General features: G+C 39.4%; 1 long non-coding RNA gene across 1 annotated transcript; it reads left to right on the forward strand.

Annotated features, from left to right (window-relative positions):
* The first annotated feature begins 3,882 nt into the window (after window positions 1-3,882).
* On the forward strand, window positions 3,883-9,409 carry LOC114548838 (uncharacterized). The gene is made up of 3 exons (XR_003691432.1): window positions 3,883-3,973; window positions 4,239-4,295; window positions 9,005-9,409. It is a non-coding gene; the product is annotated as an uncharacterized LOC114548838 (long non-coding RNA).
* Window positions 9,410-15,042: the final 5,633 nt, after the last annotated feature.

Genomic DNA, 15,042 nt, shown 5'->3' on the forward strand with positions numbered 1-15,042 from the left:
CTTGAGGTTTTCTACCACAAAAAAACCCCATTTCAGCCATTTGTACCCATGATCTCCCCAAAGTTAATGATCATAGGTGAGATTTGGAGTGTAAAACAACACAACAATGCCTGCAGTAATGCTGACACTACGCCAATCCACCTGTTGATCTTGCGTTCTATCTGATCAACAAGCATTGGAGATACTTGAACTCAGCTGTGACAACAAGTCACTCCCAACCCAATGGGAACAATGAATGGTTTCCGAGTGTCATGGCCTCAGACTTGGGAGTTGCTGACTCTCATCCTAATCGCATCATAAGCAAACTAGCTATATGTGGCTTGAGCTGTACAACAAGCAGATACAGGTCAGATTGTGGCAGCTGTGGCTCAGTGGTAGAGCGGTCGGTTGTTCGATCCCTGGCCCTGCAGTCCCATGCTGAGGTGTGTAAATATGTGTGAACGTTTATCTGATGAGCAGGTGGCACCTCGTACAGCAGCCTTGGCTACAGTGTATGTGTGAATGGTTGAATGGTTCCTGTACTATGTAAAAGCGCTTTGAGTAGTTAAGACTAGAAAAGCGCTATATAAAAACAGTCCATTTACACTGCAATGGTATACTGAATCTCCAGGATTATGGAACAAGTGCAAAGAATGGTGGAAATAATCAATAGTCAGGTAGCCTACTTTATATATACTGGCTGTAGTATAGGCCTGTTGCAATTATTACATAATTGTAGGGCTGTCATGGTATTTCTTGTTGTAATACCATGCACATTTTGTGAAGTCCATCAAATTCAAATGGCCACGATAACTTCCATAAAAAAAACATTTTTGAAATAAACTTTTCAAATACATTTATTCCTTTAGTAGTCTCTTTTGTATAGCATATATAGGCTAGTCATCTTTATTTCAGTGCTGTCACTAAGAGGCCGACTTTACGTTTTGTTTATTTCTGCTTGTTGTTTGTTCTTAGTTGGGGGCTGCCCCTGAAAATCAACATGCCCGGAGCACGGTCCAGAATTCCCACTCCTACCGCTACGTTGTATTTATCAGATGAACTGCGGGGGGGAATGAACAGCTACGTGAGGAGGTGAGGGAATTCTGGACCCTCCACTTCGCTCACATGCATTCGGAATACACACATTCAGTATAGAAACAGACAGGCTACTAAACACTGTTTATGGACAGTAACACGCTTGCAAAAACAGTGCTGACACGGTGATAAGCTTGACTCTGCCTTTAATTCCAAGCAAAGTATCAAACAAAAATCACTAACTTGAGCAAAAAAAATTGTCACCTCAAAAGGTAAAATTTAAAAGTTGCAAACAAAACATTTGTGTAGTCGTAAACTATTGGTCTTTTATTTGTATGATAAAATGTCCTTTTGTTTACAGTTCCCTCTGCTTCTTTCTCAATGATCAGTCTTTTGCTCTCTCCATCGTGTTTGCAGTTTTGCTTCCAGCTTTCTCGTTTGCGCTTCCAAACTCTGTTTGCAATTCTGGCACAAACCTCTCGCATGGGTGGGTCTTACAGGGGTGCGTCCCCATTGCCTAATGATTTTTTGGAGTACGTTTGACTGACAGCTCAGTGCCTGCCTGCCTGACGTTTCAGTGCAGCTAAGGTTAGTGTTGAGGGAGGTTGGTGAATGGCGGACCCAAAATGCAGAGAATTGTTTTGATGATTTAATAAAACAAAAATATACAAAACCAAAAGGAGTTCTGGGGCCTGTTTCACAAAAGCAGAATATCTAAATCCAGGATAACTGATAAAGCGAGGCTTGACCTAGTCTAATCTGTGCATCCTGGCTTGGTGCGTTTCACGAAGGCCAAGCTAGGCTGAGGAGGAGCGACTAGGTCGAGCCAGGCTGAACTAATTCAGATAGATGCGCGTCCACGGCTTTCCTCAAAAGACCGCGAGGTCGATCACAGATTTACTGATGCCAAAATGGAGAATACGCATTGTACATACTTTATACAGAGTGAACAGCAGCTTCTTGTGGAAGTATGATGACGTGAAACACATTATTTGAATAAAAAGAAAATAACATGGCCGCTGTACTGAAACAGCGAGAGAAAGCAGCAGACAATCGCAGACCGACTGAATGTGTAAGCAGCCTAAATATCTACATTAACTGACCTCTGCTCTGAATGGAAACCGTCATAATCATACCATTCAATGATTAGGCTACTAATCATTTGCACAAATTAACAATTGTACTCTTTGCCTTAAAAGTAAGCAGAAGATAATGTTACTGAGGAAATTTACCATGAAGATCCATTTTCTATAACGCTAGAATATGAAGCGTATATCTCTTTCACTCTGTTCCTCCCTCTCTCTCATTGGCTAAAATATTAATTTCCAAAGTCATATTAACTTCCACTACTTGCTTTTAATGCAAAGTGTACAGGTGTTCGTTTTTGCAAATGACAAGTGACACATTGAATGGTTTCATTTAAGAGCAGTAGTTCATAAATGTATATTTTTAGACTATCATTTAGTCTGTCCGCTATTATCTGTCACGCTTTTTTATTTTTTATAGAGGACGAGTTTCCTTCTCTACATATTATATGCCTTGCTCCCTGGTATATATGGACATAGAAAATAAAGACACTGAAGTAATTGGACTGTAAAATCTAGAAACTATAAAGATAATAAAGTGATAAATTCCATGCACACTATAAACATGAATGGAACGGAGTATATTCATCTGTTATTTCCCCCCAGGCAAAATATAAGGTCAAAAACCATTAAGGTGTCCTCTCCCTGTTGTTACATGAACGTACAGTAGCCTACATCACTAGATAGTTACTGGTCCAGTGAACTACAGCTATAATTTGGGAGGATTGTACAATTAGGATATGTTCTTAAAATTGTACAATCCTCCCAAATTATAGTCCCAGTTTACTGGACAACACAAATTGTGTGTTAAGAATGCCAAATACAATGCAAGAAGTACAAACATGATCCTTATTGTTAAAGAATAAAAAAAGAAATTATAAACTAAAATAATTTAAGGTGCATTGGGGAACTATAGAAATGTACAGCATTGTATGTATTGCCCTTAGTAACAGACTTCATTTAAAACTCATTTGAAATTTTATTAGCCTTTTCTAATTATCTCAACAACTGCCATAATATATTCATCAAACTTCTTACAACAATGTGAACAGCAGTCTTCATACAGCAATATAACAGTAACAATGACACATTTATAATTATAAAAAAATAATAATGGTCACAACTTTAAATAATAACAGTACTTAAATGAACAGCAATATGCACCTGTTGTATTTTAATCCAGGCTGATAACAAAAGGGTAAAATCACTGCTGAGTGAACAGAAAAGGTTCCAGGATTAAATAAATCCTGGCTGTTAGCCTGGTCAGGACCAGGCTAGCTGCACAGAATAAATCTCCATGGTGATTTATGTGCCTCTGCTTTCGTGAAACTGAGTCAACGCTAAATTCATCCAGGATAACCAGGAAATCCCGGCTTAATCCCTTATCTTGGTTTTGTGAAACAGGCCCCTGGAAAAGGCAGGCACAAAGGTAATCCAAAATAAAGTCCAAGTCAAAATAGAAACACAGGAACACTAAGACTAACAGGGAAGACTAACACACGGGAATACGAACTGGAGACGAAACACACACAATTAACCCTATTAACCGTACACAATGATCTGACACAGGACGAGGGGAACACAAAAACTAAATCCAGAGGATAACGAGGTAATAAGAGGCAGGTGACACAAGGGCTGGGAAACAGGTGAGAAACATCAGGCAATCACAAGAGCGGGAAAAAACAAAAGACATGAAGTAAAACAAGACAAGACAAGACAGAAAACCAGACCGTCAAAATAAAACAGGAAACGGAGCAAAATACAAAATGGAAAAAAAGACTACCAAAATAAGACTAAACACCAAAACCATAACAGAGACTTTGGAGAACACACAAACCACTCTAAACAGTGGATTTCTACAATATTAATAAAGTGTAAGTATTGATCATATATGTATATTGTCTGTGATGTACGTTATTAGCATGGTTAAGAGATGTTTCTTGTTTTGTTGTGTTAAGTTACTAGTAAAGCTGCAAGTTGGCATTTAACATTAGCTAACTGCTAACGTTAAATGCTAGCCAACCAAGTAACTTTGGCTTACTTTAGCTACGTTACTGTGCTAATTTGCCATGGGAATCATGTATTCTTCGTGAGGCCTTACTCAATGGAGCTGTATTAATTATCGTCTTCTCTCTGTAGAACAATGAAACATTGTGGGATCTGCAGGACCCGAGCAGAGCTACAATGCTTTCCCAGGTAGGTCAATAAAGTAGCTATATGGTCTGTTATGACAAATTATTATCCAGCTTACTACAAATTGTTGTGGTTGGTCTGATAATACACAGTGCTAGGGTATTGGTTAAGTTGTACAATGTAGAAGCTGTGAATATAATGTATTCTATCTAGAGGTTGACACATACAGTACATATGCAGTGTTAGCACTGCTTAACTGGTTCATCTTTATAGTTATGTGCTTTATTATAGCATAGCATAAAAACAAACTCAGTAATGATAGCTACATTTACAGCCAAGAGGATTAGGACATTAGACAAGAATGTTCATCTGTAATTTCCTAGTTATGACAAAGACTGGCTGTAAACTGTAAACTGTAAAAAATGACATGTAGCATGCGCAAGAGGTTTGTGCCAGAATTGCAAACAAAGAGTTTGGAAGCGCAAACGAGAAAGCTGGGAGCACAACTGCAAACGTGATGGAGAGAGCGAAAGACTGATCATTGAGAAAAAAGCAGAGGGAACTGTGAACAAAAGGACATATTATCAAACGAATAAAAGACCAATAGTTTACGACTACACAAATGTTTTGTTTGCAAGTTTGCAAGTGCGTTGTCGACCGAGAGAGAGTGAGAGGCGGTGGATGTGCACAGAGCAAGAAGGTATTGGCGATCGGAACTTAGAAGACATTACTAGTAAAGTTGTCTAATATAAGTAAACCCTGAAGTAAACATCAACTTTGGCCCTGAAGGCAAAACCTTCCTGGCCGCAGTCTGGAAGCTGAAGCAGGAACTGTTAACACAGGCTTTGTGTTTCCCTGTTGTATTATTATAAACTTTTGAAAATAAAATCATGCCTCCTTCATATGGAGCAAGGACAGTGACAGTAATTTTTTGCATCGTAAATAAAAGTTGGTATTGAAAATGAGACATTTAGTGACAGTTTTTTTCCCCCACTGACAATGGTTTTCAACTTTCTGTCACTGTTTTGGCGTGTAGGTGAGGGGGCCAGGAGAGTGTGATTTATTTATATATAATCTGCTTACTAAGGAAAGAACGGTGCTCTTCTGGACCTTTCATCCGTAACTAAGTAACTGCCTTGAACCACGTCGTTACATTAGGTAGGCCCACTCAACAGTTTTAGAACAAGCAATTAAAATAAATCTGTGCAGCGGAGCGACAGGTGAAACATTGTTTCAGCAAAGTATTTGAATATGAGTTGACACCCCTTTGCCAATGATCGCATCATTTCGATGAACAGCCATTGAAATTAACAACAGGGATTTATGTCCAGTTGCAAGTTCAAATACAACAGCACCAATGTGTGGCAAGTGAACAGAAATAGACAATTAAATCGTTAACTAAAAGTCATGATTGTGACAACCCTGGGCCACCGTGCTGTGGACAAGCCAGACTCATCTCATAAAGTGGCATATGTATGACACGCCAATTCGTATGCCGTTTTTGCGTGTTATCTAGACGCATAATCGCTTTTTAGCGTGTTTATCAACGTTGTTTGGCCGCCATTGACTTACATTACGTGTGAATTTTTGCCGTAGAGAGTAGTATGAAAGGATGTAAGTCTGCAGAAGGAGGTTGGTTGGGTTTGCGGATGGGTAAAACACAGGGCTTTCACCCAGAAGAGCCCGGATCGCGTCCCACGTGTGGTGTTTCTCAACCGTTTTAATTTTTTTTAAGCCTTCCCCAATGTTTATTTGCTAAACCCAACTGTTTATTGTTTTCCTAAGTGTGTGACGTTGTGTTGAATATTTAAAAAGCTATTTCTGATATGTTGTAATTAGTTATATAGTCATGTAATTAAACTAGATACTATATTTCCATTGAATAATATTGTATGTTCCTTATATTCATATTGTTCTACAAATTATGAATAATCTTGACCTACTTAATCCTTGACTCACTTTCCTACTCCTTAAAACTTCTACGCTTAAAAATTATCATCTTTTTTTGTGAGTTCTGCATTGTCAAATTGATATGCTTTTAATTATACCTCATAATCCATCAGAAAGTGGGTTATAGGTGGGTAAGAATATGTGCTGAGTTAAGATTTTATAATGAAGGTACCATTTCTAAGTCCATAAGCATTCACAGTTTATGACCTGCCACTACTGTGGAACTGTGACGTACTTGAGATCTCAACATGAGCAGAGGATGTTTGTCATTGTTATTGTTGTTATCACTATTTTCATGATTGCTCCTTCACCAAGTGCTATTTGTGCTGGCAACAGATTGATCTTTAGTAGCAGATTTAGCAGCAGAATCATCTTGTGGAGAAGAAAAAGGTTGTTACCTTTGGGAGTTTAGCAATATGCTTCTTACTTGTCAGTCTCTTTAGAGGGGCCTTGTGGAAGATTTGGGAGGCCGGAGGCATTTGCTTGTTTGCCTGGAGGTACTGCAGATTTACACTGCAGTATGGAACCTTGTATGTATGTAGGAACGGTGGGTGGGAGCATCCAACTCCAGGTGTGAAGAGAAGAAAGAAGAGAGGCAAAGAAAGACTTATTATGAATTCCAAAAGACCCCACCTCCCCCCCCTCTCGTCTGCCTCTCTCGCCCTCAGACCTTGTTCACTTGATGACCTGTGGAGCCTAAGACAAGCAGCTACAATATCTACCTTGATCTGAATGATCTGTAACGTTCAGACACACCTCCCGTCTGACGGCCTCAGTTGACTCCCACTTCTGCTAGAATATTTATTTTGCTGGAGCCTATTTGCTATTCATTTTGATCTTGAAAGACACAGTAATAAATAAATATATGTAGTGGAACAGTGCATAATGCATTGCAAAAGGAGCGGGTGGCATGAAGACTGAACCCAACTCAAAGGGGTACTTGAAGAAGATGAGATAATAGAGCATGAACAGATTTGCACACACCGACGCACATATGCACACACACACACACACACACACACACACACACACACACACACACACACACACAGACATTTATGCAGATGTTTGGTGGCCTGTAGCATCTTCAGTGGCTGGTGTACCAGAGGATCAGCCACATACTGTAAGTTAGAGATGGTGCTATAGGAAGGAGATCAAAGACACACACACACACACACACAAGCCTGCCTTAGATTCACATTTCTAAACTCCACTTGACAGAAATTAGGAAAAAGGTTTCCATAACATTTGGAGTACATTTTTCTTTTTTTAACTGGCTCGATCCCAAGCTAATGCAATTTTTTGAGACAAACTGAAACATTTGCATGGACCAACTGGGCTGAAGGACCATATCAGTTATTGCACATGTTTTAGAAATGTACAACCTTCTCTTCTAAAACTTTTGTTTATATACTAAATGGGATTCCCTTTATGATTGCTTTATGCTTTATGTTGACTGGCAATGTTTTTTTTTCCAGTCCAGGAAGCTGTTTTTGTACCACACAGGTTGTAGAGAGCTAGATGGTGTGCGTACAGGACTTTGACATATGAGACTAAATCTTAAGTCTTGCCTCCCGCATATGGTTAGGTTATAGCTACTATAGGGCTTCCTCCTCAACGTTGATGATTCATAGCATCAGTCTAGAATATGTTTTCCTACGTGGATGATTCCACCATCTTTGCACCAATAACAGGTGGAAGGTCACCTTTGAGCCCAGTAAATGTGCAAGGCAATGATCCCATCTTGCCCTGATTTCCTCTTTTGGAGAGCTACTTAAAAAACAAAAAAGCTTACAGAGCAGATGGAAGTTCTAGGAATATGCATTGACAGAAAACTCCAGTGGACCAACTGTCTGTCTAGCATTTGCAAACTTGTTGGACAACTTCTCGGAGCATTGTGGAAGTTGGCCAACTAGCTTGATCCTAGAGGCGGAGCTGTGAGCGGGGTTAAACTTGTCCGTTTACCTGACATGCTGCACAACAACGGGATAGGGGTGGTGTTGCAAAACGTAAGTTTTAGTGACAAGCGGGACAAGAACGGGACATAAACCCAATTTCACCCAGGAGACCCCTGGGTGAAATTCCTGTGTTGTTTGACCCATCCCCAACCAACCTTCTTATGCAGATTTTCGGTCTTTATACTACTCCGTTCTTAATACTACGTAATCTTACAGCGCCAAGATTGAGCTACTGCTCTGCACGGTGTGTCCCATTCGGAAGCTAAAGGGGGATTTTTGTGACCAGTGAGCCACTGACCAATTGTCAGTGTTTTACGAGTTGGGAATGAGAACGGCTTGTGCCTGAATGAATGTCTCACAAACCACGCTTAGGCAGCTAGATATCATCCAAAGAAAGGCACTAAAGATGATGGCATGGATGAGGACTATGCCCTAAAGCACATGTGTCAAACTCAAGGCCAGAGGGCCAAATCCGGCCCCTAGCAAATTTTGATCTGGCCCACATCTCTGTTTAAGTTCACAATAGATTTTGGCCCGCCTAGCTGTGCACCAAACCAAAACCTGTTTTTCAAACGGATATTATGCGACATTCAAAGCAGAATTTGGTTGATTGCCAACTTTGAGACTCAGAAATTCCCCCAGAACCAGAGAGTTTTCATATTCAGGATGTACATGAAAATGTACATACAGGTTGTTGTGCTAAACTCTATAATGGCTAAGGAACGTTTTTGCTGACTTTTTAAGGGCTTTATGTCAACAAAACTGTAAGCGAGAAGGCTATATAGGACATGCAATAATACGGTCAAAGATATTTGCGTTTTCTACTATACACATCTGACCCATGATGTCATTCTTATTTTCCAGTGTGGCCCATGGTGAAATTGAGTTTGAAACCCCTGCCCTAAAGGATTATGCCATCACCAAGCTGAGCCATCGCAGAACAGTTGCTGCAACAACTTCTTGTCAAAATGCATACTCCTAACTTTTCAGCAGACCTGAAAACACTACTACCCTCATCTCATGTCCCAGGAATCTCTGAATCTCTCAGTTGTTACCACCAAGCCATGCTTTGTCATTCCCCAGGGCTTACACCAAATGCTTTGACAGGAGCTTTCTCCACTCTGCTGTAACAACATGGAACAGCCTTCCCCCTGCTGTCATCAGTGACATCACATCAAGTAGTGTTCAATCCTTTAAGAAGAGATTGAATAAACATCTCCTCAGCATGAGATTGCTATCCCAAAGCTCAATGACTTCAAGCATGCACTAAACAGCTTCATACATATTCCTGAGTGGCTGCAGATCAGTGATAGGCTGTCTGAATGTAGCTTGTATCTGCTGAAGAAATACAAAATAAAAATGCTGTCAGTCAAATCAATGCTTTTTTTTTTTAGCTGCATCATTAAAAACTGAGTAATGCAAGATAACAGCGCAGCAGGCTATACGCCTACAAGCTATAACTAAGTACCTCTACTCTTACCTAACCATACAACTGAATGTGTTGAAAACAAAAAGAGTTGACAAAACTGGAGGGCAGAATGAGTTGTAGTGTATGTGGGCTGGAAAGTGAATGATATGGATATCGATTCATAGTTCACTCGTGATTAATCACAAATGTATTATTATTATTATTATTGCAACAATCCAAAACAAAGACAAATACTGTATAGAATATTCTCTGGAATAACCTCAAAGGTACAGTATGCTTGGAAAATATGCTAAATGCATGATATGGCAAACCCATCAAGCCCATTAAAGCAACAACAGATGGACGTATAGACCTAAATACAACATTACTTGGTAATACTAACTTTACAGTAAAAGTTACCCAAACAAATCCTTTATTATATAATAACACGCACAGCATAATGCCACGCACTATATAATAGTGCGTGGCATTATATATGTATATATATATATATATATATATATATATATATATATATATATATATATATATATATACACATATATATAATTTAAATTTTTTCATTTGTTGGATTAATCCACATTTGGTCTCTAATGAGTATTTCCGGCAGCAGTACAGTGTGTGTGCAACTTAGCCAGTACTGTACAGTACAATGGGTGAGGTCCAAACATGTTTGATAAGAACACAAAAAGCCTTTATTGTCATTATATTACAATGAATACAATAAAATTATGAGTGCCCCTCCCAGCGGTGCCATAAAGAAAATTATATTGCACACATCCACGTATACAACATTCATTCATTCATTCATCATAAAACAAGGGCAGGTAGTTTGTGACAATAAATACTTAATAATAATAATAACAATAATAATAATATAATGCTCAGATTAATAAAATAGATTGTAAAAACACTAATAAAATGTGAATATGGGTGCAGAGTCATGTGTGGAAATTTAGATTTTAGGATAGCCTTTGGAAAGAAACTGTTAATTAGTCTGGTGGTTAATGTTCACAAATTTGTGGTTTCAAAGTAGTAGCAAATTAACATACTTTTGAAGAAGCAATGTTGCACTTTTACTACAAAACAAAAATATTTGCAACACTTGTATGACTTTAAGAAGTATTCAAAGTATGGGGTGATTTCTGCTTCATTGACTAGTTCTGAACGAAAAATCTGATAGAGGATCAACGGTTCATTGTGTGCATCTCAGCCAATTACATATTTCAGAGACACACTGTCTGCTTGATCATTATAAGTGTATGCACTGAAAATCTTTGATACACTACATTGCAATGAAGCTAGCAATTATATGCATATCTTATACAAATACATTATAAACTTCCAGTTTCACTAACTTCCTAAAGTTAATATTTGTGCACATCCCTCCTTCAAATCAAACTTACACAGCTATTTGCCTGAACAAATTTTTCTCCAGTCTTTTAAACACATACACACAGTTGCATCTTCAAGCTGACATGGTGTATCACTGGTCTGTTGTTTGCCTGTGATTATCAAACCCACTCATGTTCTATTTCTGCCATGCATTAACCTTTGAAATCATAGCGTGTCCCTCAGACACACACGGCTTTCCACTAACATCAGAGCAATGCAAACAGCATAGTTACCTCTTACCACTTGGCAAAATATGGGGGCGATTTGTGTGTCACACACTTCTTTATTGTGCAGTGCACACTAATTTGCTTTGAGGCTATTCTTGTGGTTGTCACATTGTAGGCTTGTAGATACCCAGATTATAGATCTTTATCTACAGACTTTTTAGACTATAGACTTTCCTAGATCAACATGGTGCCAGCTACAGTGCACATTGTTTTATCTTGTTTTTAGTTTTAATTTAGTTTTCAGCTGCAGTACCCAGACATCTTTCACTAGAGATGAGTTCATAAACCTCACAGAAACAGCTCCAGCTGACTTAATTCTCACTTAAGCAGACATCTTTAGCAACTTACTGAAGACATGCTTCCTACCAGCCTGCTTCAAATCTCCCACGATCATCCCTGTCCCCAAACAAAGATCACAGGACTGAATGACTGCAGACCCGTCGCCCTGACCTCTGTGGTAATGAATTCTATAATTCTAATATTTTGTAAAGTGTCTAGCTGCACTGTGGCCTTCCTGTATGTATTTTACCTGCCTGGCTTGACACATTCACTCGCGGAAGAAATAGAGGAAACGATCGCTGCAGTGCGAGCCGGAGCGGTCGCTCCGCGCATGATCGCTGCCGGTGTGGCAGGACAGATTGAATAACATGGACGCTGAAATTAAAATAGCTCCACTTCACGGTGGTTCGCGGCTGTTCGCATAAACTACCACTAGCGTTTGGTGGTAACTTAAGGAACTTGATTTTCTGTCTTGCCCTACATGCAGTTTAATGGCGGCAGTACCCCCAGGTCCGCGTTTATCTGGTCAAACTCCTTCAAAAGGGTTGAAAATCGGCAACGTTCCCGCTTTAGCGTTTAGCTTAGCGTGGCGCCATAGCAGCCAGAATCAACACTGGCTCTACCCTTTTGCTTCCTGTTTGGTGCTGGAGGGAGCGCACCCATTGGTTGTTGACAATATTCACATGATTTCAGTTCACTACCAAGACTTAAAACTTACGATAATATCAAACACGTTTGATTTTGTCGGAATGTCAAGACGAGAAAAAGACTGACTCGGACTGAGTTTTATGACCACCTTACATCAAAACCATTGAGACGACGGGAGTGCGTCTTCATTCAGATTTTGGCAATTTGTCTGCGACAATGGAATCTGAAAAGTCGTTTGGTGAAAAGTCGTTTGGTGTAAGGTCGGCATTAGTTGGATTTCCTCTGCATAGGAAATTGATGGAGACCAATGGCTTAATGGAATGTTGTGAAATGAAACCTAAAACAGTATGCTTTGGGAGAAGGTACCGTAACTTACAGTACCTATTATCTAAATGTGCTTACAGAAGCACTGGTATGGTTTTCTAATGGTTGACTGACCTTTGCAATTTCAAACTACTCAGTGAGCCGCTCATACAATAAACTGTACTTACAAGCTAAAGGCAGACTCCTGGCTTGTGACAGTCAGCTCAGCTGTTCCAAATGGCCTGGTGTGGTGTGTAAACAAACATGAAAATGCCACATCAGGATGCAAATGAACCAAAAATGAATAATTATTCTTGTCAGTTTTGAGGACAACAAAACAACAGTAATCTTTGCTGTGAGACAGTGCACTGAATTGCATAAGGGCTGTAAGCTGGCAATCACAATGCAGCTGTTCCATTTGTCACAGCCAAACATACAGACAACAGCTCTGAGAGGAAATAGAGTGTATAGGAAAATAAAAAGAGAAAGATTTCCCTTTGTTATCAGGCACCTGTAATATCTGCATATCTCTCGTCTTTACATATGGCATCTCAAACAACCCTCAAAGCTGTCTTTCTCCTGGCTCAATTTTCCTGAAACCCTAACTGAAAATCATTAACTAAAAAGGCTGTATTGTGCGGAAGTCATTTATAGCTACATTTTGTTGAGTAAATGCACCATAGCAATGGAATGGCGTACTCCATCTGCACAGCAGGTTAAAAGGAATCATTGAAAAGTTATTGCATTTAATTTAGCTTGGTGCTATGAATGATTTATTTGAAAGTCCCATTACAAGAGGAAAAGAGCCCTATTTTCTGAATGCCTAACGACTGGAGTGGGGGTTATAGGAAAAATTTTGTCCATTAGTTGCCATAGACGTGTGAAAAAAAGGAGATTAATTTTAGTGTGGTAATGAAACCACAGTCTCTCTACAGACAAATTTATTTGGAGCTTTTTAAAATGTAAGAGAGATAGATGGTTTACTGTGTCCAAAATAATTGCCTGTATCATGAGAGTTCATTAAGTTAAAGCGGGGTGTGTTTCCAACCATCACACTTGGACATAAGTTGTTTCAATCATAAAGGATGGAGCTCTTCCGTACCTCAGTAATCTCAGTGGCAGATTTACAGGAGGGGAACTGGTGCAAAACCTAAACACTCTTTCACACACACACACACACACACACACACACACACACACACACACACACACACATAGGGCGTGGCACTATCTTTGTGGGGACCTGTCATTGACATAATGCATTCCCTAGCCCCTTACCCTAACCTTAATCATCACAACTAAATGCCTAACCTCAACCCTTACCCTCACCCTAACCATAACCTAATTTTTTAGACCCCACAAATATAGTTAAACAAGAACACACATACACACACACACACACACACACACACACACACACACACACTTACGTCCAGTGATCATAGCCTAGCACTGTCTATGCAATTAAAACCGAGGCTGACTAGAAGGTGGTTTCAGGAAAACTGAATGTACTGAGAAAAAGATCAAGTTCTCTGCCGAAATACAAAGTCACAACAATAAACAATTTTAACAAATAACGATTTGTTTAGGCCATGATGCATAAAAATGTGTCCAAAATTTCGCACCACCCAATTCTAGTCTCAGACAACATGAGCGCTGCTACCCAACCCATCCCTCTGATGAATTGGCAGAAAAGGAAAACATATACCGTGGCAGGGTTATTTAACTGAAAACTGATATATGCACATATTTCTAAATCATTTTTAGTTAAACCACATACAATAAACAGCTGGCCTGAGGGCACACAAAGTGCGGTTTGATATGATTAACTGCCCTTCGTAAAACACTTTTGATTTGATACATTTATGTAAATGTCCCAGGGTGCAGGATTAGTATAAGTATTTTAATATATAAATACTGTATAAATTCTGACTTCAACATATTATTGAATGACCTAGAGACAACAAAACAATTAGCAATTGCCACAGGAGAATAATGTGACTTAATTATTTTTTTAAGATTATTTTTTGGGCATTTTAAGCCTTTTTTTTTTATACAGGACAGCTGAAAACATTAAAGGAGAGAGAGAGAGGGCAATGACATTCAGCAAAGGGCTGCAGGGCAGAGTAGAACCTGCGGCCGCTGCGTCAAGTAGTAAACCTCCTCTATATATGTGCACCTGCTCTACCAGGTGAGTTACCCAGGTGCCCAATAATTTGACTTTATATATTTATATAATATTGCCTTTTTTAAATATGTTGATTTGATAAGGGCATTTTTGTTTAATAAACACCACTCATCAGTTAGTTTGAGCCTTTTCCATTTTGTATTTTGTTGCTATATTAATGTATATAGCTCTAGTCGAGTATGACCTGCAGGATGATGAACAGCCGATTGGAAGCCAACAGCGCTTTGCTAAACGTCAGTCATTGTTCAGTTCATTTGCGTGGGTTGATTTAGGTCTTGCTTGCAGATCAATGCTGCAGGCAGGAAGAAAGGGTGGAGAAAATACATCAACGTTTTAAATGCATTCCCAAAGCCAAGCCTTCAATCTCACCCTTGCCCCGTGGGGACAGCCAACCTCGTCTTATCTCCATATCAGTCGGTCGCTTTGCTCGGCT

The sequence above is a fragment of the Perca flavescens genome, chromosome 22, assembly GCF_004354835.1.
Source record: "Perca flavescens isolate YP-PL-M2 chromosome 22, PFLA_1.0, whole genome shotgun sequence".
Taxonomy (NCBI): domain Eukaryota; kingdom Metazoa; phylum Chordata; class Actinopteri; order Perciformes; family Percidae; genus Perca; species Perca flavescens.